The sequence below is a fragment of the Podarcis raffonei genome, chromosome 10 (assembly GCF_027172205.1).
Source record: "Podarcis raffonei isolate rPodRaf1 chromosome 10, rPodRaf1.pri, whole genome shotgun sequence".
Taxonomy (NCBI): Eukaryota; Metazoa; Chordata; class Lepidosauria; order Squamata; family Lacertidae; genus Podarcis; species Podarcis raffonei.
In genome coordinates, this window is record NC_070611.1 from 67,049,035 (window position 1) to 67,075,194 (window position 26,160).

Here is a 26,160-nt window from a genome sequence, read left to right on the forward strand (position 1 = left end):
CCTCCTCTCACCTCCCCTTCTTGTATTCCCATTTACATAATCAAATCAGCAAATCCTTACCCTCTTTCATTAATCTTAACTCTATATCTTAACATTTTATAACTCTATATATTCATTAATTTCAATTCATTTTTACATATTCTTATTAGTTTTGTTGTTAATGCCACTTATTTTCAATCCAACATCATTTTAACATTCATTAATTTTACAATGTTTCTGCAAATAGTCTTTAAATTTCTTCCAATCTTCTTCCACCAACTCTTCTCCCAGGTCTCGGATTCTGCCAGTCATTTCCGCCAGTTCCATATAGTCCATCACCTTCATCTGCCACTCTTCCAGGGTGGGTAAATCTTGTGTCTTCCAATACTTTGCAATAAGTATTCTTGCTGCTGTTGTAGCATACATAAAGAAAGTTCTATCCTTCTTTGGCACCAATTGGCCGACTATATCCAGGAGAAAGGCCTCTGGTTTCTTCAGGAAGGTATATTGAAAGAAAGAAAGAAAGAAAGAAAGAAAGAAAGAAAGAAAGAGTGTTAATTCTATCAGTGTTAAATTGTTCTTTTCAGTGGAAAGGGTAAAGTATAAAATTGTTGTTGTTGTTGTTGTTGCCAGCCATGCATCTGAACCATTGTCTTCAGGCTGACTTTGGACCGCTGCAGCTTACTTCCTTACTTATTAGGTTCCTTCAAGATTTCCAAGGGGAGGAGTCTGTGGAATTTCAGCCGGGACTGAAAAGGACTTTTGCCATTCACTCTGTCCCCATGACCAGCAAGTCCCAGGAATCCCCAAGCACAGCCAGGCTCCACCCCCTGACCCGCCCCAGATGCCATTAGACTCCGCCCCTTATCTTCTGCATGTTAGGCTCTTGAGATGTTGCGATCCCTACCTATCAGTGGGTGGGCTGCTGCAACTCAGGTGAGAAAAATGGTCCATTGTGGAGGGTATAGCTGAAGTAGGTTTTCTTCTCCACCTCTTCCCCCATTTTCTGTGTCTTCTCCCCCCTCCCCGCCCCAGGGCTGTGTTCTTTTGGCGGGCATTACCTGTTGATCATACCTCTTTGCTGTAATTATCCCAGACAGCTTTTTGGCTCCAGTTGTGGTTTCATTGGTTACATAAATCTTGCAAATTATTACCGCAGTGCTAAACTATAATTACTCACAAACTCCAACATGCCAAGAGGTGTATTAATTTGATAATTTAATAAACACTTTGGAGCATATAGCTATAATTATTGCTTCCAAGTTGACACATATTCCATCTTGGGGTGTTTGTGTGTGTGTGTGTGTGTGTGTGTGTGTGTGTGTGTGTGTGTGATGGTAAGATAATATTTTGATGGAATTGGCATGTCAAATTAAGATCTGCTCAAGAGAATAAGGATTATTATCCTACTGGGATTAGATCAAACTCCCAATGATGATAGGCTGTTTAGACAGATAAGGATATAACTCTTTGTTAGAACGAAGAAGAAGTTACTTATTCTTAGCTTTGTAGTCAGCGAGATTGGTATAATAAGTAGATATTTTACTCAAATATTAATATTTGAGACCTAGTGCGGTGGGTACTGACACACACACACCAAATTCAAATTGCAATTCAATCTGCCACTCACTGAGCTTCAGACTGACACCTGCAATATAGGAATAATATTGCCCTATGATATTGTTGTATGGATTATTCAGGTGATGACTGTACAGCATTTGAAACACTTGTAAGTGCTATAGAATTCTATTCTTGTTGGCTATATAATGATGTGTGTACGGTGGTACCTCAGGTTAAAAACTTAATTTGTTCTGGAGGTCCGTTCTTAACCTGAAACTGTTCTTAACCTGAAGCACCACTTTAGCTAATGGGGCCTCCTGCTGCCGCTGCGCCGCCGGAGCACGATTTCTGTTTTCATCCTGAAGCAAAGTTCTTAACCTGAGAACTGGGTTAGTAGAGTCTGGGTTAGTAGAGTCTGTAACCTGAAGCGTCTGTAAGCTGAAGCATCTGCAACCCGAGGTACCACTGTACACACACACACACACACACACACACAAACATATATATATATACAAATATAATCTGTGAGGGTAATCTTAATCAACGACAAATTTTGCAGCATAAATTCACATGTACTGATTATTTGTTTTTAAGAAAAAATCATAATGGAAGTGAATGAAAATTCAAAGGTCTGGGGCAATTTAAAATAATAATAACAATTTTAATAATATTATTATTTGTACCCCACCCATCTGGCTGGGTTTCCCCATCTATACTCTTGTGGGTTTCCCCAGCCGAGTCTTTTTGCCTGGCCCCAGAATGACAATAATGGAGGTGTGAGCCTCCTTGTAGAGAATGTTCCAGGTTAGGCCACCACAGCTGTAAAAGACCCTTTCTGTAGTAATCTCCCATGACATGTGGAAAGAGCAGGGTGGATACAATACAAAAAGTGTACCTGAATAGAAATATTATGCACAACTTCAGGCTGACTGGCATGCCCCAAGAAGCCTGCCAATAGCGTCAATAAGGGTTCACAGTCTTTATTTTCCCTCTCACTTCCCTTTCCTTCCCCTGTTCACCAGCATTTTTGTAGCTGCCCTGGCTCCATACACTATCCACTGCCCCTGGAATCATCTCTCCAGAGTCAAACAGCCTTTGAGTCCGCTAGGAGAGGGTAATCGTAATACAGTGGACCCTCTGGATATGAATGTAATTTGTTCCAGGAGTCCGTACGTACCCCGAAAAAATCTGCAAATAGAGGCGCCGCTTCTGCATGCACACATGCGGCAAAACCCAGAAGAATACACTTCCGGGTTTGTCGTGTTCGCAACCCGAACGTTATGTTACCTGAAGGCAACGTAACCCGAGAGTCCACTGTACTTTGAATATAGGTAAAGGGACCCCTGACCATTAGGTCCAGTCGTGGCCGACTCTGGGGTTGCGGCACTCATCTCGCTTTATTGGCCAAGGGAGCCGGCGTACAGCTTCCGGGTCATGTGGCCAGCATGACTAAGCTGCTTCTGGCAAACCAGAGCAGTGCACAGAAACACCGTTTACCTTCCCGCCGGAGCAGTACCTATTTATCTACTTGCACTTTGACGTGCTTTCGAACTGCTAGGTTGGCAGGAGCAGGGACCGAGCAACGGGAGCTCACCCCATCGCGGGGATTCGAACCGCCGACCTTCTGATCAGCAAGTCCTAGGCTCTGTGGTTTAACCCACAGCGCCACCCGCGTCCACTTTGAATATAATGCATGTCATTTATTTATTTATTTATTTATTTATTTATTTATTTATTTAAAAATGCATGCTAAAATCGGAATGTCAGAATTCAAAATGTCAGTGTTAAAATATTTTAGTTTTCAATTTGGAGTGAACCTTTCAAAACGTACAGCATAATAGATGTTTAGGATTGCAGCCTTAGGGAAGGAATTGCTTGTTTTGAGCTTATCGATGGTCAGATCTTGACAACGAGACAGCAAAAGAAACGCTGCTCTTTCTGCTACTCACATTTCAGATGTGTTTGCTTTCCAGAACCAAATATTTTCAGGAAAAATATTTGCATAGTGCCACAGAATACAAACCCTGTTTGGAATGCATGTTTGTTTGTTTTTTTTAAGTGATTATATATACCAGTGGAGTGCATTGGCTCAGTGTGTGGGGGGATGCCCAAAAAGGCAAAATGCTGTGGGTCTTTCCTTGGCCCTGAAATGAAGGGCAGTACCAGTAAACCCCCTAAATTGTTTTTTTTAAAATAATATTTTATTAAGTTTAACAATAAAAAAGTAGAACAATAAAAACACAAAATAAATATAAAACACAACAATACAAACAATACAATACAAACTTTCACGATACATAAAATACAAACATTTAACAAGAAAACAAAAAAAAGACAATCAACACTCAAAAAGTAGAATAAGAAAAACACAAATCACTCTTTTCCAATTATTCCTCTTCAATTAACTTATTTTCCTGACTTCCTCACGCCTCCCTTTTTTATATCCCTTTTTAACAATTAGTTCAGCAAATTCGTATCCTACTACTTTATCCTTATTTATTTTACCTCCCAAATTTCAAATTTTTATCTCTTATTACTAGAACCCCTTCATTTTAATTCAATGTCATCAGCATTCATACATTTTACAATACTTCTGTAAATAAGTTTTAAATTTCCTCCAATCTTCTTCCACCAACTCTTCTCCCTGGTCTCGGATTCTGCCAGTCATCTCAGCCATTTCCATATAGTCGATTACTTGCATCTGCCCAGTAAACCCCCTAAATTGGTTCACTGGAGGCACAAAGTCTCACATTGCCCCATCATGCTGCTTCTGTCCTTTTCTATCCCATTTAGCAGCTCTATGTTTTTCTGGGTCTGTAGGCTTTGCAGTAAGTGAGCCTGTCCAAAGCACTGCTTGTGCAATAACTGAACAGCTTTGTTTTGCTGCTGCTACTGCTTCTGTTAATGCACAGCAACTGACTTCTTAAAAAAACTAAAATGAAAGCTTTATTTAACTTGTTCACATTACTTATTTATTTTAAGAAAGGGCTGCGGGAACCTGTGGTGCCCTCCCCCCCGATGTTATTGGACTACAACTCCCATCACCCCCAGCTAGCAAAGTGAATGGCCAGGAATGATGGGAGTTGTAGTCCCAACAATATCTGAAGGGCCCTATTTTAATATTAGAAAAAACAAACCCCTGCCCCCCCCATAATGGGTTATAAAGGACATTTAACCCCCTTTTCACATAGGCTGAGTTCATGTGCGATCCAATAATAACTGAGGATTTTTGGATACCCTAAATTCACGTGCCCGAAACTATTAGTCATATGCTTCAGTGGGGCGGGGCTGCCCCACTCATCTGACCTCCGCCCCACTGAGTCACTGTAGCATTTCAGGAAGGAGAGGCAGAGAGGCACGGTGGCGGCAAGGCTGGCAAGATGCAAACACGCCAGTAGAGCCAATCCATTGCTCCAGCAGTGTGTTTGCACCGCTCCAAACTCACTGCCTCTGTGTCCCTCTCTCTCTCCATCCCAGCATGCTGCAGTGCAGAGGTCAGGTGAGCAGGACAGCCACACCACCCCATCTACTGCTGACAACATAAAACTGATACCTCGGGACTTAAGTGGTGCCCAGGACCTGTTCTTGAACCAATTGGGAACAGCGACCATAGTGCGATCAGGTTCAATATATCTGTAAATGGACAATTGCCACCAATCTAGCAGTCACATTGGGTTTCATTAGAGGAAACCCTCAGTAATCATTTTGTTTGCTTGTTTAGTATCCTAAAAATACAAATACCTATATGAGCAAAGAATGAAGAATAAAAAGGTAAAGGTAAAGGTACCCCTGCCCGTATGGGCCAGTCGTGACCGACTCTGGGGTTGCGTGCTCATCTCGCTTAAGAGGCCGGGAGCCAGCGCTGTCCGGAGACACTTCCGGGTCACGTGGCCAGCGTGACGAAGCTGCTCTGGCGAGCCAGCACCAGCGCAGCGCACGGAAACGCCGTTACCTTCCCGCTATAAAGCGGTACCTATCTATCTACTTGCACTTAAGGGTGCTTTCGAACTGCTAAGTGGGCAGGAGCTGGGACCGAACGACGGGAGCTCACCCCACCGCGGGGATTCGAACTGCCGACCATACGATCGGCAAGTCCTAGGCACTGAGGTTTTACCCACAGCGCCACCCACGTCCCTAATGAAGAATATATTGCACATCAATTGTACTATCTCCTAAGAGAAATCATGTTTGGTTTGGGTTTGGGTTTTTTAAAAAACCTACTCAATATACAAAAGGATTCTAGTATATAATTTCTACAACAATGTGTACAACCCAAACGTATATCAGATGAAAGAACACATATTGCTGAATATTATCTTGAGATTGCATATTCCAGTGATTTATAAATACATGCTATTTTTCAATAAAGCTACTCAACGGAAACCTCTCCTCCAATATATCTTTTATTGTTTGCGTGACTTTCTGCCAAAATGGTTGTAGCTGAGGATTGGATCAGAAGACATAATAAATCTGTTCCTGAGGCTTGATACATCCAGTATCCTATTAGTAACATGTTTCCAATATCCCCCCAAATCAGTTCTGCTATATCAGGGAATGCAGAGTCTTGGTATCTGCTTAAGAGAAGGGTAAACAATGTGGTTCCCTCCAAATATTTTGGACTCCCAACAGTTCCTGCCAGCATGGCCAATTGTCAGGGCTAATGTCTCATCCAGTCCACTGCTAAGGTAAGACAATGGTCCAGCATCTTCACTGCCACACCTGCAGATGTAAAAGAGAAGTAGAGCTGTGCATCATCAGCATATTACTGACAGCATACTCCAAAACTCTGGATAACTTAACTCAGCAGTTTCATGTAGATATTAAACAGCAAAGGGGGTGAAATTGAGCCCTTAGGAACTCTACAGGAAAGTTCCACAGGGCCAAAGAGCATTCCCTCTGGAAACAACCATCCAAGTAGGACTGGAACCACCTGTCAGGTGTGTGTGCAGGAGCCAGGCCCTGTGACCAATAGGACTTTGCAGGACTGGGGCCTTCCTAAGTTTGTTCTAAGGTGAGGCCGATTGGTAACTCACAGCACCTGGTGGAAAGAGCTGGGAAGGGATATAAGGTCAGCATTTCCCTTCGGCTCTTTGACACAGCAACATGCTTCCTGATCCTTGAACCTTGGCTTCTTGACTCCCTGCTTCTTGATCCTGGGACCCCTGACTTTGTGACTCCTTGCTTCCTGACCCTCGGACCCTTGGCTTCTTGACTCCCAGCTCTCTGACCCTCGGGCTCTTGGCTTCCTGGCTTCTGGACCCCCGTTCCTGCTCCCACCCCGCCATCTTGCCCCCGGTCCTGATGTCCCCTGCTGGGACTTCGATCACCTGTGAACTGGACCATGACACCACCACAAAACCATGTCACCCATCCCAACTCAAACAGCTGCTCCAGAAGGATACCGTGGTTGATGGTCTTGAATGCCACTGAGGGGTCAAGGTGCATTAACAATTTCCCCTGTCTCTCCAGAGGTCATCACACAGGTTGACCAAAGCGGTTTCTGTGCCAAAACTGACCCTAAACCCCAATTGAAATGGGTCTAGAAAATCAGGTTCTTCCAAGAGCACCTGTCTTCAGTCTTTAGCTCCTAGAAACAAAATAGTTAACTGTGCCGCCTGACATTACATGTTTGCTCTCATAAAATTTCAATATAGCCAATTCTGTGTGAAATATACTGAGTCGAGAGTGGATTTCATGCTCTTTATTCAGCTCATAGTGGTGAGGAGGGAATAAAAGTCCCCTCAAAGTATCTGCTTTATATACATTATTTACACAATGCGCTGCACGTGATTGGCTAATTCCGGAATTCTCCTGTAGGCCAATCAGGTTGTGGATTCACTTCTATCTGGAGCTGGATTGGGTGGCTCCTGCCGACCAATCATACTGCTGCATTGTTCTAGGACCAATCAGACTGCTGCATTTTGGATCCTATTGTTCTAGGACCAATCAGACTGCTGCAGGTTGGATCCTATTCAACTCAGTACATAACACTGTGATTCTACTGCTGTTTCATATGGGGCACAGTTTTGAAAGAAAGACAGAATTGCAACGATTTCTCTTCTCGTGGTGAGATTCCTCTGGCGGCAGGCGGGGGTTGGGGGTGGGGAGGTGTGCATAACATCATCCTAAACTGAGAGTTTAAGCAAAGAGCTGAAGACTGGAAACATCATACCTACAAATCTCCAATACACCCACTGCTTAAGGCATCAATTGTTCCCCATTGGACACTTCTGCCAAACAGGCTAAGGGAAGCTGCTGCTATATAAGCATTTAAATCCACCAATGTCAAGGTAATTACTCACATATTTAAAGTTAACTATCTGCCTGTGTACTTTGCAAACCAAGGGATTAACTTTATCTGATGGATGTTGCCTATTCAAACAGTTTCCCCAAGTGGATAGTCATCTTCTGCAATATATTTAACAGGTCTCAATCTAAAGAGTTGCTTTAGGCACAAATACGTCTTCCGAATTTCCTTTCCTCTGAGCAACAGACATCCATCCATGCTCAGTCCTCGGCTGCTTGTGAAAACCCCCACTCATTTTCAAAGCTTGCCTTTTTCTTGGGATGCACAATCCCAAATTCTCTCTGGGGCATAGCCAGAGGGGAGAAACGGTGTAGTTGTCTAGATTGCAAGAGGTAAGAACAGAAATAGCTCCTTGTATCACCTCAAATCGACCCCCAGTGCCTAGAGTGGTTTCATACGTTCAGGTGTGCCACTCCTTCAGGACCAGTTGTGACGAGAGTCACCCCTAAAAATATAACACTGGATGCATGGAGGGAAGTGTGATGGAAGCTGCTTCTTTGGCGATCACTCAAAGCTGAGTAAGATTGTCTTCCATGAACATGGTTTTAACAGTGAGTCCGTAAGTGACTGTGGAGGCCAATTCTGGATCCACACATCCTTCCACATAGGTTTCCAGGCGGGAGTTGATCACGGTGAGGGTTTGCCAAGCATGCCTTCCTCTTAGCACGTTTCTCCTTTTCATCCTAAGTTTGAGTGTCTTCAAAGCCCATGACACATTTGGTAATGGCTATTCTCCAACTGGAGCGCTCACAGGCCAGCGTTTCCCAGTTGTCTGTGTTTATACAGTGGTACCTCTGGTTGCGAACAGGATCCATTCCAGAGGCCCATTCGCAACATGAAAAGAGTGCAACCTGAAGCGCCGTATCTGCGCAGGTGTGTGGAGCAATTTGGAGCTTCTGTGCATGCACGAAGCACGATTTAGCACTTCTGCGCATGCGCAAGTTATGAGAAAAACTACCAGGTCGGGTGCCATTTCAGGACAGCAACAACACCTCCCTTGGATCTGGTGGTCAGAATGGAGGCAAGGGGGTTTCCTGGTCCCAGGAAGTGGATTGCAGCCTTCCTGCCTATTTGGCCAATGGCAGGCGTGCTGTGGTGCCAGTCTCACCCACCCCGGGGCAGGTCGAACTGAGCCAGCAAGCTTCAGTCCAGCCTGTGGGTATTTCATCTCTTTACTATGTTGTAGAATGTAGGTAGAAATATAGATACATAAAAGAATGCACATTTGTCACTGCATACCGTATTGGCCCAAATATAAGCTGCACCCGCAAATAAGCCGCACCTTTAAAATTCAGGGAGGGGGAAAACCACAATACCCAAATATAAGTCGCTCCCTTAAAATTCCGCAGGCACTCACACCCGTAAATGGCAAATGTAGAAGAAAATCCTACAGGTGCTAGAGAGACTCGCAAGTGAAAGCAATGAATGACATTAGAATTAACTGCACAACAGTCTCAAGCTTGCAAATCAGCAAGAAAACATATTTTTTCCTCGTTTTACCATATGTGTGTTTCAGCAGCGATATCGCAAAAGCCGATTTCTGTAAGGTGGCAAATTTAAGCCGCACTTTAACTTTTCACGATCGGAATTTGGGGGGGGGGGGAGTGTGGCTTATATTCAGGCCAATACAGTATTGTTGTTTGTTATTGAAGGTAGATTTCCATGGGGCACTAAGTTTTTTTTTTTCCCCTGAAAAGGGGGTGGTAGGCCAAATAATTTTGGAAACATCTGCACAAAATGCACCTCTGGCTTGATGCAGCAGATGTAGCTGTTCTCCGCGCAGCCAGTATGTTGTCCTTGCCTGTACGCATCTCCACGGATCGTTGGATTATCTCCTATGTAACCACTTCTGGCTCTTCTTGTGTTCTTAAAGAATCCTCCCCAAGGATCTTACAAAACACACAGGCATTATTTGAAAGTTGTCACCACAGTATGAGACCTACATGGGAGAAGCACCTGGTGCACATAACATGAATTCTCATTATTTTTTTATCCCACTCTAGGTTGAAGGGAGGGAAAGTAATTTAAAGGTGTGTGAGAGTTACCTATATCCTCCCTTTTAATAATGGAGTAGAAAGTTAATGGTGATGATGTGTCTCATTAGCTGCCTATAATGTTAATTACTGATTACTAGCTGCCAATCCGCGATATGATTCACCCGGCGCTATTGTTAAGCAAATCTGCAAATCTGTTTGATTTAGGTAAAACGAGAATATGAGTGGTTTTGCAAAATGAGGAGAAGTAGTGCGGGTGGCAGAAATAGAGGGGAAGGAACAAGAAAAAGGAAAGAAATTGCACTGGCATGATTTGCAGCTGTTCTATTGAAGGAAAACGGAGGTTTACGGCAAGCCACTTGGTGGATACAGTTTCAGAGAGTGAGGATTCTGCAGCGAGATTAGATCAGCTACAAATTGCTAAATCTGATGAGTTAGATAAAAACTTCACCAGAGGCTTTAAAAGAGGCAGAACGTGTTTGCTATTGCCCCATATCTGGTAAAACATGGGAGGGAATGATTTGGAGTGTCAAGCTACCTGCACTGAATTTGCAGAGTTCTGCACCCCAGTGCCCACCCCCTGTTGCATGCCAAGAAAAAGAGTGAAGTCTGCAGCTTGTGTAAAACGTGCATACATCAAAACTGATCAAAACACACACATGGTGGGGACTATACAAGGCACAATATTAACTCACGTGAGCACTGGAATGGCTTCTTGCTTCGCTTTGTATTTATGTGCTTAAGCCTATATTCTTTTTGAGATACTGAATTTATTCTGTGTGAAATTGTTGATGTTCACCGTTTTCTAATTTGCTGACACGCTCTTTATATTTGTATCTCGGTTTTTTGAATGTTTGTTATAAGCTGCTTTGCGAACAGCTCATTGTGGGAAAACGGCATATAAGTAAACTCAATTAATCAATCCACGGCTTTTCCAACCCTCTCTGCACCCAGCTTTCTGAAGTTGGACCCAATCTTGCCTGCATGCTTTCGAGCTTATCTCCAAAGCATAGGGACTGGTGACTTGTTTTCCTGTATAATGAAACTGATGTTCTGAATTTAGAGAACCTTCCACCAAGGATTTATGTGTGCACTAAGGATAATAATAATAATAATAATAATAATAATAATAATAATAATAAATTTTATTTATATCCCGCCCTCCCCAGCCGAAGCCGGGCTCAGGGCGGCTAACAACAATAAAACAATACAAAAGTACAACACAACACTCTAAAATCATTCATTATAAAATTAATTAAATTCAAGCCACTGGCCACCATTGGGCCAGAGCTCCGCGAAGATTGCCGAGGGAGGGAGTCAGGCTGTGCCCTGGCCAAAGGCCTGGCGGAACAGCTCTGTCTTGCAGGCCCTGCGGAAAGATGTCAAGTCCCGCAGGGCCCTAGTCTCTTGTGACAGAGTGTTCCACCAGGTCGGAGCCACAGCCGAAAAAGCCCTGGCTCTAGTTGAGGCCAGCCTAACTTCTCTGTGGCCTGGGACCTTCAAGATGTTTTTATTTGAAGACCGTAAGTTTCTCTGTGGGGCATACCAGAAGAGGCGGTCCCGTAGGTACGAGGGTCCTAGGCCGTATAGGGCTTTAAAGGTTAAAACCAGCACCTTAAACCTGATCCTGTACTCCACCGGGAGCCAGTGCAGTTGATATAGCACCGGATGAATGTGATCTCGCAGCGAAGACCCCGTAAGGAGTCTCGCTGCAGCATTCTGCACCCGCTGGAGTTTCTGGGTCAGTCTTAAGGGCAGCCCCACGTAGAGCGAGTTACAATAATCCAGTCTGGAGGTGACCGTCGCGTGGATCACAGTGGCTAGGTCAGGGCGAGAGAGGTAAGGATGACTTTGCCAACAAAGGTCCATATAGTTAAAGCTATGGTTTTCCCCGTAGTGATGTATGGAAGTGAGAGCTGGACCATAAAGAAGGCTGATCGCTGAAGAATTGATGCTTTTGAATTATGGTGCTGGAGGAGACTCTTGAGAATCCCATGGACTGCAAGAAGATCAAACCTCTCCATTCTGAAGGAAATCAGCCCACAGTGCTCACTGGAAGGACAGATCCTGAAGCTAAGGCTCCAATACTTTGGCCAATACTTTGAGAAGAGAAGACTCCCTGGAAAAGACCCTGATGCTGGGAAAGATTGAGGGCACAAGGAGAAGGGGACGACAGAGGAAGAGATGGTCAGACAGTGTTCTCGAAGCTACGAACATGAGTTTGACCAAATTGCAGGAGGCAGTGAAAGACAGGAGTGCCTGGCGTGCTCTGGTCCATGGGGTCACGAAGAGTCAGACACGACTAAACGACTAAACAACAGCAACACACTAGTTTACTCATCTACAATGACTGCTGAGATATAGGTGGATTTTATGGTGCTCTTGGCAACATCAATGAGCAGAGGCTCACTGCTGGTGTGAGAATGAGACTGTAACACCTTCAAATATATAAGCATGCCCTCATTTATGATCCAAGAAATATTCAGGGTCGTGAAACCACCCCAGACTGTGAGCCCGGTGTGATCTAGGGAATAGGTCTCACTGAACTCAATGGGACTTTCTTCTGGTAAGACATTTATTTACTTCTTTGTAAGATTATAAAACGGTGAAAATGTTTCAAGTGGGACAGAACAGCAGAGGATGAGATGGTTGGACAGTGTTCTCGAAGCTACCAACATGAGTTTGACCAAACTGCAGGAGGCAGTAGAAGACAGGAGTGCCTGGCGTGCTCTGGTCCATGAGGTTTCCAAGAGTCAGACATGACTAAACGACTAAACAACAACAAAGGATGAACAGAACCATTTGTCTGCACTCTGAAAAGAAGTGTGGATGGGGAGTGGAGCAATCCTATCCCAAGCTTCAGAGTAGATGCCACGCATCCAGACTGGGCATGTAAAAATGGAAAGCTTTAGCATGGCTAATTCCTTCTAAGCAGGTCCTTCCGTGTGAGGTGCAAAGTTCACACACAGAGACACTGAAGGTCTCAGACATGCAAGAATGTGCCCCAGCAGAGTTGATAGGCAGGTTCAAGTGGAAAGAGCTGATCTTTTAAGCCTCCTGGTGCTGGGCCATTTGATGGTTATGGAGCTCCAACTTTGTTGGCTACATGATGCTGAACTCATTTCTGGGGCCAAACAACAAGGGATCCTGTTGCTTTTCTGTCCTGCTTGTGGGCCTCCTTCAGAAATCTACCCCCCTACCATTGGAATAGGGTACTGGATTAGACAGATTTTTGATCAGATCCAGCAAAGCACTTTCTTATGTTCTCGCCCCCTGACAGAGCAGGGCCTTTGCTAAACTTAATCCCATTCCTAATCGTAACATGGAGTGCAAACAAGTGCTCAAGCATTAATGATCCGAGTTTAATTGTAGGCTTTGAAAATACAGAGATGGATGAGATTAGATAAAGGAGGACACTGTTTTTCCCCTGGCATCAGTTCCTACCCCTGCAACACTGCGGTGGGGGAGGCTGCATATAGCAACACCAATTGTGCAAAGGTGTTGCGAGAATTAATTAAAATATATATATATATACCACACTAAACAGCTTTGAAGTATTATACTTCTCAGATCTCTGAGAGCTGATCTGAAGGCAGTTATGAGGCTAAGAGGATGTTATTAAACAAAGCATATTGAACTGCCATGTGGTTGCATGCTCGTCAGGTGTTATGTCAGTATCACTCTTTCTTCCGCCATGATGGGCAGCTCTTGGCTTGGTGCCCAGATCCACAGACGTGTACCAAGCGTGAAATGGGGAAGAGAAGAAGAATGTGCCACATTGTGAAACCTCCATCTGAGTTGCTGAGGTCAGTGAAAGTCTGGTTTACTGAAGTTGACTTCAAACTCTGGGTACATGGGATTTGCAGCTTCCTATGGCTCTGAGCTCCCCCAACCCCATGGTTCCCGATTCTTCTCCATCAGGAAGGCCAGAGATCAGCTTCTGAAAAGCACACACCCATCAAAATGTAGGCCATACACCATTGGTCCAGTACTCCCCAGAGTGTCAGAGAGTCAATCTCTCCTAGCCCTACCTAGAGATTGAACCTGGAACCTTCTGTGTGCAAAGCAGATGTTCTGCCACTGAGCTATAGACCTTGCCCCATAGGCCAAACATATTGCCCCTCTCTGCACCATGCCTACCAAAATCTTTTGACTGGCACCACCACTGGGGGGAAAAGCCACAGCACAGTGTCAGAGTATCTGCTTTGCATGTAATTATTACCAGTAAGGTCCTGAAAAGTATATCGGACCCCAATGTTCCTGTATAACACATATTATACACACATGCGCTCTTGCACTGCTATAAATCAAGTAGTGCAAGGGCTGTTACGCAGTGGTATAGTATCTGCCTTGCACCCAGAAGGTCCTGGGGTCAACACACCTGACATCTCTAGATAGAGTGGGGAGACAGCCCCGTCTGAAACCCTATACAGCCACTTCCAGACACTATAATCAAGAGTGAGCTAGATGGAATGTTTGACTCTTTATAAGACAGCTTCCTATGGCTCTAGTTGCAGCTTACCTCTTCAGTCCCCTGGGAATTTAGGATATTTATATAATAAGCTCTCACTCCTGGCCATCCATACAAATCTGCCCAATCCTTGAGATCATCTGCTGAGGCCCTGCTCCATGTCCCCCAGTGCCTGAAATAAAACTGGGATGCATAAGAGGCAGGGTCTTTTTGGTGGTGGCAAAATGACAGTAGAGCACCCTGTTGAAAGAAGTTCACTTAGAGAGGGTGGATAAACCTACAACGACAGCAAGGAAGAGGAGAAGCAGGCTCAAAAAACTCCAGGAGCTGGTGATGAGTCCCTTACTAGGGTGTGGTCTTGGCAAGTGCACAACACTGCCAACCTGTTTAGACTCTTGGAGTGCACTCCATGTGGGGCTGCCCTTGAAAACTGTTCCATGGCTGAACAGAAGGAAAGGCCTGCTAGATCAAGCCCATATAGTCCAGCATCTTGTTCTCACAGTGGTCAACTGGATGACCACGGGAAGCCACCAAGCAGTGCCCTGAGCCCAACAGCACTCTCCCCATTTGTGAGCCACAGAAACTGGTAGTCAGAGGCTCACTGCCTCTGAGAGTGGAGGTGCAACTTAGCCACTTTGGCTTGTTGCAGGTACTGCAAAGTGCATTGTGGTTGTAGCTGGTGAATAACACAGCTTCCAGGGTCTTGAACAGTGACCATGGAACAGCGCCTTCTCCCACACTGCCCCATGCCGAAATTGAGATCTGCTGGGATTGTTCCAGTGAGAAGTTGAATGGTGGGCTTCTCAACCATTGTGCCCCATTTGGGCGTTTGACTGGCACCAGTGTTGTCTAACTTAAAGTGCTAATGAAGACTTGCCTTTTTTTAAAATCCAGGTCCTTTAACAATGGGAAACTTTCTTGCACATTAGAAAACAGGCAGCTTTCTTACATGTTACTGTGTTTTATTATTTATCATTAAATGTATTTATTGTTGTGACACTGCCAGATATTTTCTGAAGGGCAGGCTATAAGCTGCATAGAAGCCATATTGGAAGAAGAAGAAGAAGAAGAAGAAGAAGAAGAAGAAGAAGAAGAAGAAGAAGAAGAAGAAGAAGAAGAAGAAGAAATAGCCCCTAATGGGAGATCTGAATTGATTGAATGGACCAAACTGAAAACCTCAGCACAATTCTCCCTCCTCCAATTTTCAAATCATTTCAGACATTTTCTAGCATGAAACAGAATCCAGAAAGCCCAGTATGCAGAGCACACTGGAGGAATGATAACGACACCCAACAGGGGAATTCCCCTTATCTCTAAAACGGGGTCCTTCCAATTCATCTTGGCACACATGCAACAATATTATAAGATTGGCTATGTATTTAATTCACATAAATTTAGAGGGTATGGCCACGAAAGAAAAGAAGGAAGAGATTGACACTACTCCAAATTATGTGAGACAAAAATCTTTAGGCAGCGCCTCTCCTCATTTATCTCTTGTAACTTAGCATGTTGTCAACACTTAATAAATAATGTTGAAAGACATGCTTGTTTTCACAAGTCCCTTTTGCAGTGCCGGCCAGAACTTGGAAGATGGTGGATCCTTTCCAAATGAAAGCAGAATGACGAATGCCAACTCAACTCAACCGTGTTGGATATCATGCAAGGCAGCCAACTTGAGAAACACCATGCAGGTGAGTTTCGTAACTCGTAAGGCATCTGAAATAAGGCTTAGCTGTGGCATTTTCCACCGAGCACGATTGTTTGAACTTCGCCGGATAGAAAATGCCAAGAGTATCTCTGAACCCACATCCACATACTAAGTTGCAGGGATCAGGCTATCCCTGTCCAAGAATGGTCACAGCTGGCAAAACAGATAGATTGATAGAATCATAGAATTGTAGAGTTGGAAAGGACCTCGAGGGTCATCTAGTCCAACCCCCTGCAATGCAGGAAAGTCAGCTAAAACATCCATGACAGACGGCCATCCAACCTCTGCTTATTTTATTTTTTTATTAAAATAAATTATTAGTTTTTTAACATCATTTTCAAATAATTAAACATACTTTTAGATCTTATACAATTATTTTTGGACTTCCATCAATCACATCTGAAAATTTTCCAATCTAATCACTTAGTATACATTTCTTACTTTCATTGTAACCTTTAAATCTCATAACTAATCTCTCTTTCTCTATTTTGCAATATTTCATCTATTTCTCCTTACAAAACTTCTTGTAGTCCTACTAGCGTAATTTGTTGATTACAGTTGCTCTTCAAATAGTTCATATATTTCTTCCAATCTTCTGTAAATCTCTAGTCCTGCTGGTTTCGAATCCTTCCAGTCATTTTGTCTAATTTTGCGTAGTCCATTAATTTTATCTGCCATTCTTCTTTTGTTGGGATTTCTTCTTGCTTCCATTTCAGGGCTGACAATACTCTTGCCGCTGTTGTTGCATATAGAAACAATTTAACATCTTGTCTATTAATATTGTCACCTATAATACCAAGCAAAAGTGCTTCTGGTTTCTTTAAGAATGTGTATTTCAACATCTTTTTCATCTCATTATATATCATTTCTCAGAAGTTTTTAACTTTCTTACATTCCCATCCAACCTCGGCTTAAAAACGTCCAAGGAAGAAGACCACCTTCTGAGAGAGTCTGTTCTACGGTCGAACAGCTCTTACCATCAGAAAGCTCTTCCTGCTGTTTAGTCAGAATCAGCGGCGGAGGAAGCCGCTCTGGCGCCTGGGGTGGCACACCCAGGGGCATGGCGCACCGCCCATAGGGGTGGGGCGCACTGCGAGGCCTCTGGAGTCTGCCTGCCTCCTCCCACTGAGCCGCCCTACACCTGGGGGGGAGGCAGTGGGTGGACCGCTTGGGCACCAGAGTCTGTGCATGACCAAATTCTTTCCTCTCCCCTTCCTGCCTCCCTCCATTGTTTGCTTGCCTGCCTCCCCCTTCCCATCCTCTCCCCTCCCTCCCTCCCTCCCTTCCTTCCTTCCTTCCTTCCTTCCTTCCTTCTCCAGCCGGGAGCTCGGGGCAACGGCGCGCCTCTGTCAGGAGTGCGTCAGGAGCCAGGCCCTGTGACCAGTAGGGCTTCGCAGGACTGGGGCTTTCCTAAGTTTGTTCTGACGAGGCAAAGCGCGGCCCCACAGGTGAGGCCAATTGGTAACTCACAGCACCTGGTGGCAAGAGCCAAAAAGGGATATAAGGTCAGCATTTCCCTTTGGCTGTTTGCCACAGCAACACGCTCCCTGCCTTGCTGCGTTTGGCTTCTTGACTCCTTGCTTCCTGATCCTCGGACCCTTAGCTCCTTGACTCCTGGTTTCCTGACCCTTGGACTCTTGGCTTCCTGACTCCTGGCTTCCGGACTCTCATTCCTGCTCCCACCCCGCCATCTTGCCCCCGGTCCCGACGTCCTCCGCCAGGAGTTTGACCGCCCATAAACCGGACCGTGACAGCCTCCCTCCCGTTACTCCCAAGAGGACCCCGAGCCATCAGGGGAAGGGGCAGCTGCGCCGCTTTACCGGTAGTGCCAGCTAAGCGGCGCAGCTCCCCCCTCCCCCTGACAGCTCGGGGTACGCTTGGGAGTTGCGGGCAGGCGGCACTCTGAATGTCACCCCCCTCAGGGATGACACCCGGGGCAGATCACCCCCACCGCACCCCCTTCGCTCCACCCCTGATCAGAATCTCCTTTCTTGTAACTTTCTTGTAATGGGCCCGCTTCTCCTGGTATGCCCCGCGGAGGTCCTTAAGGTCCATAAATAGCAACACCCTAGAGGTCCCGGGCCCTAAGGAAGTCAGATTAGCCTCAACTACAGCCAGGGCCTTCTCAACACTGGCTCCGGCCTGGTGGAATGCTCTGTCTCATGAGACCAGGGCCCTGAGGGATCTTTTTTCTTTCCGCAGGGCCTATAAGACAGAGTTGTTCCGCCTGGCCTTTGGCTCGGAATCAGCCTGATCCCCTCCCCCTCTTTCCCTTTCCTTCTGTGATAGAACCCCTATTTGGGGACTTCCCTGGCTTTTTTCTGGCCCATGTAGGACCAGTCTGGATAGCTGGCCTTGGTGAAGATTTGACGTTTTATCTCTCCAAACAGTGGATCTTGGCTTCCACTGAAATGAGGCTGCATTTTAATCCTGTTTTTAAGTTGTATTTTAATCAATTGTTTTTATACTTGATGTTAGCTGCCCTGATCCCGGTCTTGGCCGGGGAGGATGGGGTATAAATAAAATAAAATAAAATAAAATAAAATAAAATAAAAAATAATTAAGCCATTGGTTCGAGTGGTACCCTCCAGAGCAAGCTAAAACAAGCTTTCTCCCTCTTCCATGTGACAGCCCTTGACATATTAGAAGATGGCTATCCCACGATTGGAATGTAATAATGGAGGGATACAATCTATTTCAGAGAAACAGACCAGACAAGAAAGGAGGAGAAGTCAGGGATGTGTATACCTGTGAAGAGATCCAAGATTTAGAACCTCAAAGCCAAGTGAGAGCATTTGGGTCAAAATTAAGGGAGAGAAGAATAACAGAGACCTCATTGTGGGAGTTTACTATAGATCCCCAAGCCAAACGGAGGACATAGATGATGCCTTCCTGGAACAGATGGCCAAGCATGCAAAAGGAAGGGAGATAGTAGTAATGGGGGACTTCAATTACCCGGATATTTGTTGGATGTCAAACTCAGCCAAGAGCATAAGGTCAAACAGATTCCTCACTGGCCTTGCAGACAACTTCATTGTCCAGAAAGTGGGAGAAGCAACAAGAGGAACAGCCATTTTAGATCTGGTCCTAACCAATGTTGATGACCTGGTTAGTGGGGTAGAAGTGGAAGGATCATTAGGCGCGAGTGATCATGCTCTTCTGAAGTTTACTATATAGCGGAAAGGAGCAGCCAAGCATACTAGGACTCAATTTCTTGACTTTAAGAAAGCCGACTTCATAAAACTTAGGGAAGTGCTGGGTGAGATCCCATGGACAGTAATACTAAAAGGAAAGGGAGTTCATGATGGCTGGGAGTTTGTTAAGAGGGAGATAGTAAAAGCACAACTTCAGGCAATACCAATGAGACGGAAACATGGAAGGTGCCTAAAGAAGCCAGGGTGGCTATCTAAAGAACTTTTAACTGAGTTAAGATTAAAAAAGGATGTGTACAAAAAATGGAAAAGGGGGGAAACCACCAAAGAGGAATTCAAACAAATAGCCAGCACGTGTAGACACAAAGTCAGAAAAGCTAAAGCACAGAATGAACTCAGGCTTGCTAGAGAGGTTAAAAGCAACAAAAAAGGCTTTTATGGGTATGTCCGTAGCAAAAGGAAGAACAAAGAAACAGTGGGGTCACTCAGAGGAGAAGATGGTGAAATGCAAACAGGGGACACAGAAACGGCTGAACTCCTCAATGCCTTCTTTGCCTCAGTCTTCTCCGATAAAGAAAACAATGCCCGACCTGAAGAATTTGGAGCAAATGATTCAGCAGAGGAAACACAGCCCAGAATAACTAAGGAGATAGTACAAGAATACTTGGCTAGTTTAGATGTATTCAAGTCTCCAGGGCCAGATGAACTGCATCCAAGAGTATTAAAAGAACTGGCAGATGTGATCTCAGAACCACTGGCAGTCATCTTTGAGAATTCCTGGAGAACAGGCGAAGTCCCGGCAGACTGGAGGAGGGCAAATGTTGTCCCTATTTTCAAAAAGGGGAAAAGAGAGGACCCAAATAATTATCGCCCAGTCAGTCTGACATCAATACCAGGGAAGATTCTGGAGCAGATCATTAAGCAAACAGTCTGTGAGCACCTAGAAAGGAATGCTGTGATCACCAATAGTCAGCATGGATTTCTGAAAAATAAGTCATGTCAGACTAACCTGATCTCGTTTTTTGACAGAATTACAAGCCTGGTAGATGAAGGGAATGCAGTGGATGTAGCCTACCTTGATTTCAGCAAGGCATTTGACAAGATGCCCCATGATATTCTTGTAAAGAAGCTGGTAAAATGCGGTCTTCACTATGCTACCACTCAGTGGATTTGTAACTGGGTGACTGACCGAATCCAAAGGGTGCTCATCAATGGTTCCTCTTCATCCTGGAGAAGAGTGACTAGTGGGGTGCCACAGGGTTCTGTCTTGGGCCCGGTCTTATTCAACATCTTTATCAACGACTTGGATGATGGACTCAAGGGCATCCTGATCAAATTTGCAGATGACACCAAACTGGGAGGGGTGGCTAACACCCCAGAGGACAGGATCACACTTCAAAACGACCTTGACAGATTAGAGAACTGGGCCAAAACAAACAAGATGAACTTTAACAGGGAGAAATGTAAAGTATTGCACCTGGGCAAAAAAAATGAGAGGCACAAATACAAGATGGGTGACACCTGGCTTGAGAGCAGTACATATGAAAAGGATCTAGGAGTCTTGGTTGACCACAAACTTGACATGAGCCAACAGTGTGACGCGGCAGCTAAAAAAGCCAATGCAATTCTGGGCTGCATCAATAGGAGTATAGCATCTAGATCAAGGGAAGTAATAGTGCCACTGTATTCTGCTCTGGTCAGACCTCACCTGGAGTACTGTGTCTAGTTCTGGGCACCACAGTTCAAAAAGGACACTGACAAACTGGAACGTGTCCAGAGGAGGGCAACCAAAATGGTCAAAGGCCTGGAAACGATGCCTTATGAGGAACGGCTAAGGGAGCTGGGCATGTTTAGCCTGGAGAAGAGGAGGTTAAGGGGTGATATGATAGCCATGTTCAAATATATAAAAGGATGTCATATAGAGGAGGGAGAAAGGTTGTTTTCTGCTGCTCCAGAGAAGCGGACACGGAGCAATGGATCCAAACTACAAGAAAGAAGATTCCACCTAAACATTAGGAAGAACTTCCTGACAGTAAGAGCTGTTCGACAGTGGAATTTGCTGCGAAGGAGTGTGGTGGAGTCTCCTTCTTTGGAGGTCTTTAAGCAGAGGCTTGACAACCATATGTCAGGAGTGCTCTGATGGTGTTTCCTGCTTGGCAGGGGGTTGGACTCGATGGCCCTTGTGGTCTATTCCAACTCTATGATTCTATGATTCTATGATCTCCTCTCCCTCTCCTCATGTCCAGGCTAAACATACCCAGCTCCTTCAACAATTCCTCATAAAGATTGCTTTCCAGACTCGTGATCGTCTTGTTTGCCCTCCTTTGCACACATTCCAGCTTGTCAACCAGATGAAGCTAGTTAAAGGCACTTGTGGCCACGCAGGACTTTTGTGCCTTCTCGGTAGTGGTGCCCAGTCTGTGGAACGCCCTCCCACCAGATGTCAAGGAAATAAACAACTAGCTGACTTTTAGAAGATATCTGAAGGCAGCCCTGTTTAGGGAAGTTTTAAATGTTTGATGTTTTATTGTGTTTTAAATATCCTGTTGGAAGCCGCGCAGAGTGGCTGGGGAGGCCCAGCCAGATGGGCGGGGTATAAGTAATAAATTATTATTATTATTATTATTATTATTATTATTATTATTATTATTGATGATGTATCCTCCTTCAGAGGTACAGAACAGGTAACTTGCCTATTTCCCAAGCATGGAAACCACCTACTCAATGAGCCTTCATCTTTCCAGCATTCAAGCAGTTTATTGGGCCTCATCCCATCCACCACTACATTCAGACATTGGTCCAGAGCTTTCACAGCCTCTCCTGATTCAGATGTTGTGGAGAAGGAGAGCTTCTCTTTTACTCGACTATATGCATTTTTGAGAACTGCCTTGCAAAATTCAAACAGTATGGATTGGGTAGGCTTGCCTTCAAATGAGAACTAGATTTAAATTCTTCCCCCATCCATACTCACAAAGAGGGTGTTGCCTATAATTGAGATGCTTTTTAAATGAAAATTAAGAACAATTTAAGTTACCTCATCTCAACTGTAAAGGGCTCCTCCTCTGTTCCCTTGTGAGAAAGACGGCAGAACCTGCAGGCATTTAATAACGCATTCTAAAGAAAAATAATAATAATCTAAGAAAATACAGTAGCACTTGACATTTCGAAAGCATAGTACAAAGATTAACTAATTAATCCTCACAATATCTATTTGAGGTAGACAATTAAGTACTAGAGATGGAGAAAATGAGATAAAAGGGAAAGCTACAGGCAAATGTTCAGAAGCGGTCTCTCATTTGGGGTGGCTGAGTTGGTGGCTGAATGATGTAGATGGAACAAATGCTTAATTTGGCAAAAAGGAACAAAAAGAGGGAAAAAATATTCTCAGGGAAAACTGAATTTTGGCTCTGAGTGACTTGAGGGAATCTCAGCTTAAGAACATTGCTGCCTTGAAACAACCTGAGGGAAGGGCGGGCAAAAAGTAGCTGTGGATCTCCTAGAAGATCTCTGCATGATTTGCAGCAGAATGCCAAGAAATTTCTGACTGCTGATTAACAACAGTGAGAAAATAACTTTCCCGCTGCCCTAAACTATGCTGCTGAAATGAAGGGAGGAAGAAAACTTGGGCTAACCAGGAGTGGATATTTGCATACAAATGCTGTGAACTTGGTTCAGTTCTGGTACTTGAAATTCCTGGGCTCAGGAAGCTTCAATTCAAGTGTGCCTCTTTTGCTCCAGGCTGTGGCTGGTGGATTTCAGAGGCCTAGTATTTTTTTTAAACAGCCAAAGTAGATCCGAAGTCTGTCCCCCATTGCCCTGGTTTTAGGAATTCACAGCAAGCTTCCAGTCCGACCTGCTGGCTTGTGTGTCTTGTGTGTCCAGTGAGTGTTTATACTGAATGATATAGTGTGTGTCACTCAGTCACTCAGTATAAACACTCGCAGGACACACAATAGTGTGTGACGGACCTGGGTGGCACTGTGGGTTAAACCACAGAGCCTAGGACTTGCCGATCAGAAGGTTGGTGGTTCGAATCCCCGCAATGGGGTGAGCTCCCATTGCTCGGTCCCTGCTCCTGCCAACCTAGCAGTTCGAAAGCACATCAAAGTGCAAGTAGATAAATACTCTGGCAGGAAGGTAAACGGTGTTTCCGTGCGCTGCTGTGGTTCACCAGAAGCAGCTTAGTCATGCTGGCCACATGACCCGGAAGCTGTACGCTGGCTCCCTTGGCCAATAAAGCGAGATGAGCGCCGCAACCCCAGAGTCGGCCACGACTGGACCTAATGGTCAGGGGTCCCTTTACCTTTATAGTGCGTGTCTGGATGAGCCCTTAGAATTGCCACCAAATTTTGCCTGAGGAAAACGTCTCAGGTTTGGAGAGAAGCTCAAAGCAGTTCAATATGACTAGCAAAATGGGAGTGGGCGTTACCTGCTCCTTCTTGCCTCATATTTTGCTCACACCAGGACCAGGACTGAGGTGATGCAGGACACAGTGATTTCCATTGTTATGTACTAACAATGTCCTAGAACAATAGGCAGGTAGGGTCCTAAGAATGCAACAACCTGGTTGGCCTGCAGGAGCAGCCCAATCAGACCCCAGGAGGAAGTTAATCAACCTATTGGGCCGGTAGGATCCTAGAATGCAACAACTGATTGGCCTGCAGGAGCAGCCCGATCAGGCTCCAGGAGGGAAGCAGAATCAGCCACCAGCCAATCAGACGGGACTCATTGTGTAAATAACATATATAAAGCCTGAGGTTTGGGGGGAAATTCATTCACTGTTTTACGAGCTGCAATAAAGAGCATGAAATCACTACGCAACTACGAGTATATTTCATCCATCTTGGTGCACTCCCTCAGTAAGCTTGCCAGGCGTGGGCAGAGACATTCCACTATCAGCTGCTATGTGGCAACTGAGGGAGAAAGAGAAGTCCCAGCCTGACCTTTGGGTGCTGGGTGGTGATGGAGGAGGGAGGAGAGAAGTCCAGTTTCAAGGCTGAGGCAACCCATGACATAGTGGGGTCCACTGAGTCCACTTTTCAATGACTTACATTGAACTTCCCTAGTACTAATATAGAGCCCTAAAGGAGCTTTTGCTGTACATCGACAGATCCTGGAGCCAGCCATTTCTCCTCTCCACAATCCCATGGAAATTTAACATCCATCTGGGAAAACTGGTGCAAAACATCATTAAAGACAGACTTCCTAGATAGAGAGATTTGGTCTCCTTTCTCTTTGACTGAAGAAGGACAGGATTTTTTAATGTCTTCATCATAGCAGAGGTTTCTATGGAGGGGATATATTAACTGAAAATTAATCAGATCGGTACTGGGTTCCTCTTGAGGGTACGTGGCGAGCCAAAATGATAGTGATGAGGGATTGAGGATTGGACTGATAAATCTGTGATATTCTAGCAGTGGACAGAGCTATACTGTAACTTTTGAATAAATGTATTTTTAAAATAATAATAATAATAATAATAAACAAATAAAGATAGATTTTCTAAGCCTATAGAGGACAAATCTTGCTCAAGAAGAGCCAGCAACTGGCTTTTCCACAACAAGAGGGATTAGATGGTTTTCCCCCCCAACCTGGTTCCCCCCAGAAGTTGTAGACTATACTCAGGGCTGGTGCTATCATTAGGTTGGTGATAGCACTGATTCCTTTTTGTTATATCTTATAAATTTCTGATAAGAGTTTACTTCTATATTTTGAATGCAGAATCTCAAACTTATAAGAGCTTACTTAAGCTCTGGAGATGCTGGACCTTGAATCTGGAGATCTGAACTTTGGACGTTCTGCATACATGGCAAGTTCCTTGCCACTGAGCTCCATCCGCTCAAAGTTCTGCTGCATCTCTCTTTTTTGGTGTGATTGAATTATTCTGCCACTTCTGCTGCAAAGAGGCTGCCGCTTATGTGTCTCTACACAAGTCTTCATCGCTGTGCTTCACTCCTTCCAGTCAGAAGGTTCAAAACAGTGACTCACAAACAAAGGACCACAGGGTGTTGGTTGTCATAAAGTTTTTGATCCACCCTGAGCCCTCAGGGAATAGGACACGTAGTAAATAAAGCAAAGCAAAGCAAAAGCCGACCAAAATCTATTTTAAGGATGCATCTTGGTTCCCATTTCAATGCAAATCTATCGACTGTACAAGTCCCAAAAGGAAACTGAAATGCAGACATCCTTCCAAGCCACACTTGTCTGAACCTTGCAGGGCAGTTCTCCAACCCCAAAATATGTACAGTGGTACCTCTGGTTACGTACTTAATTCATTCCGGAGGTCCATACTTAACCTGAAACTGTTCTTAACCTGAAGCACCACTTTAGCTAATGGGGCCTCCCGCTGCTGCCGCGCGATTTCTGTTCTCATCCTGAAGCAAAGTTCTTAACCCGAGGTACTATTTCTGGGTTAGCAGAGTCTGTAACCTGAAGCGTATGTAACCTGAAGCGTATGTAACCTGAGGTACCACTGTACAAGGATGCATGGGCTGGAGGGACAGTGCGAGTAAAAATGCACAGAGATTTCAACATCCAAAAATGCATTTATTTGGGGGGCATTTATTATTAATAGTAGTATTAGTATTAGTATTACTATTACTGAGTCATTTTTTCATTTTTTCAGACTGTGAAATCAAACACAAACACTAAAGCAAATATAAAAAACAAGAATGAAACAATATAAAATATGTCTATCAGGCAAAATTGTGTAATGATGTGTATATATCAATATCAGTATGTCTATCTGTCTGACAGTCTCTCTATCTATTCATCCACATGCTAAAATGATGACTGCTTTTGGAGAGGGCTTATTCGAACAAAAGAAAACATGAACACTGATGCAGAAATATGCCAAACTGAAATTATGCCTGCAAAATGAGAAACTTAAACTCTGATGGTAGCCTCTACAACCCAATAACTCAAACAGAGCATGTCAATTTAGTATAGGGGCCGCCCCCACTTCCATGAGGACCCCTGAAATAGCAGCG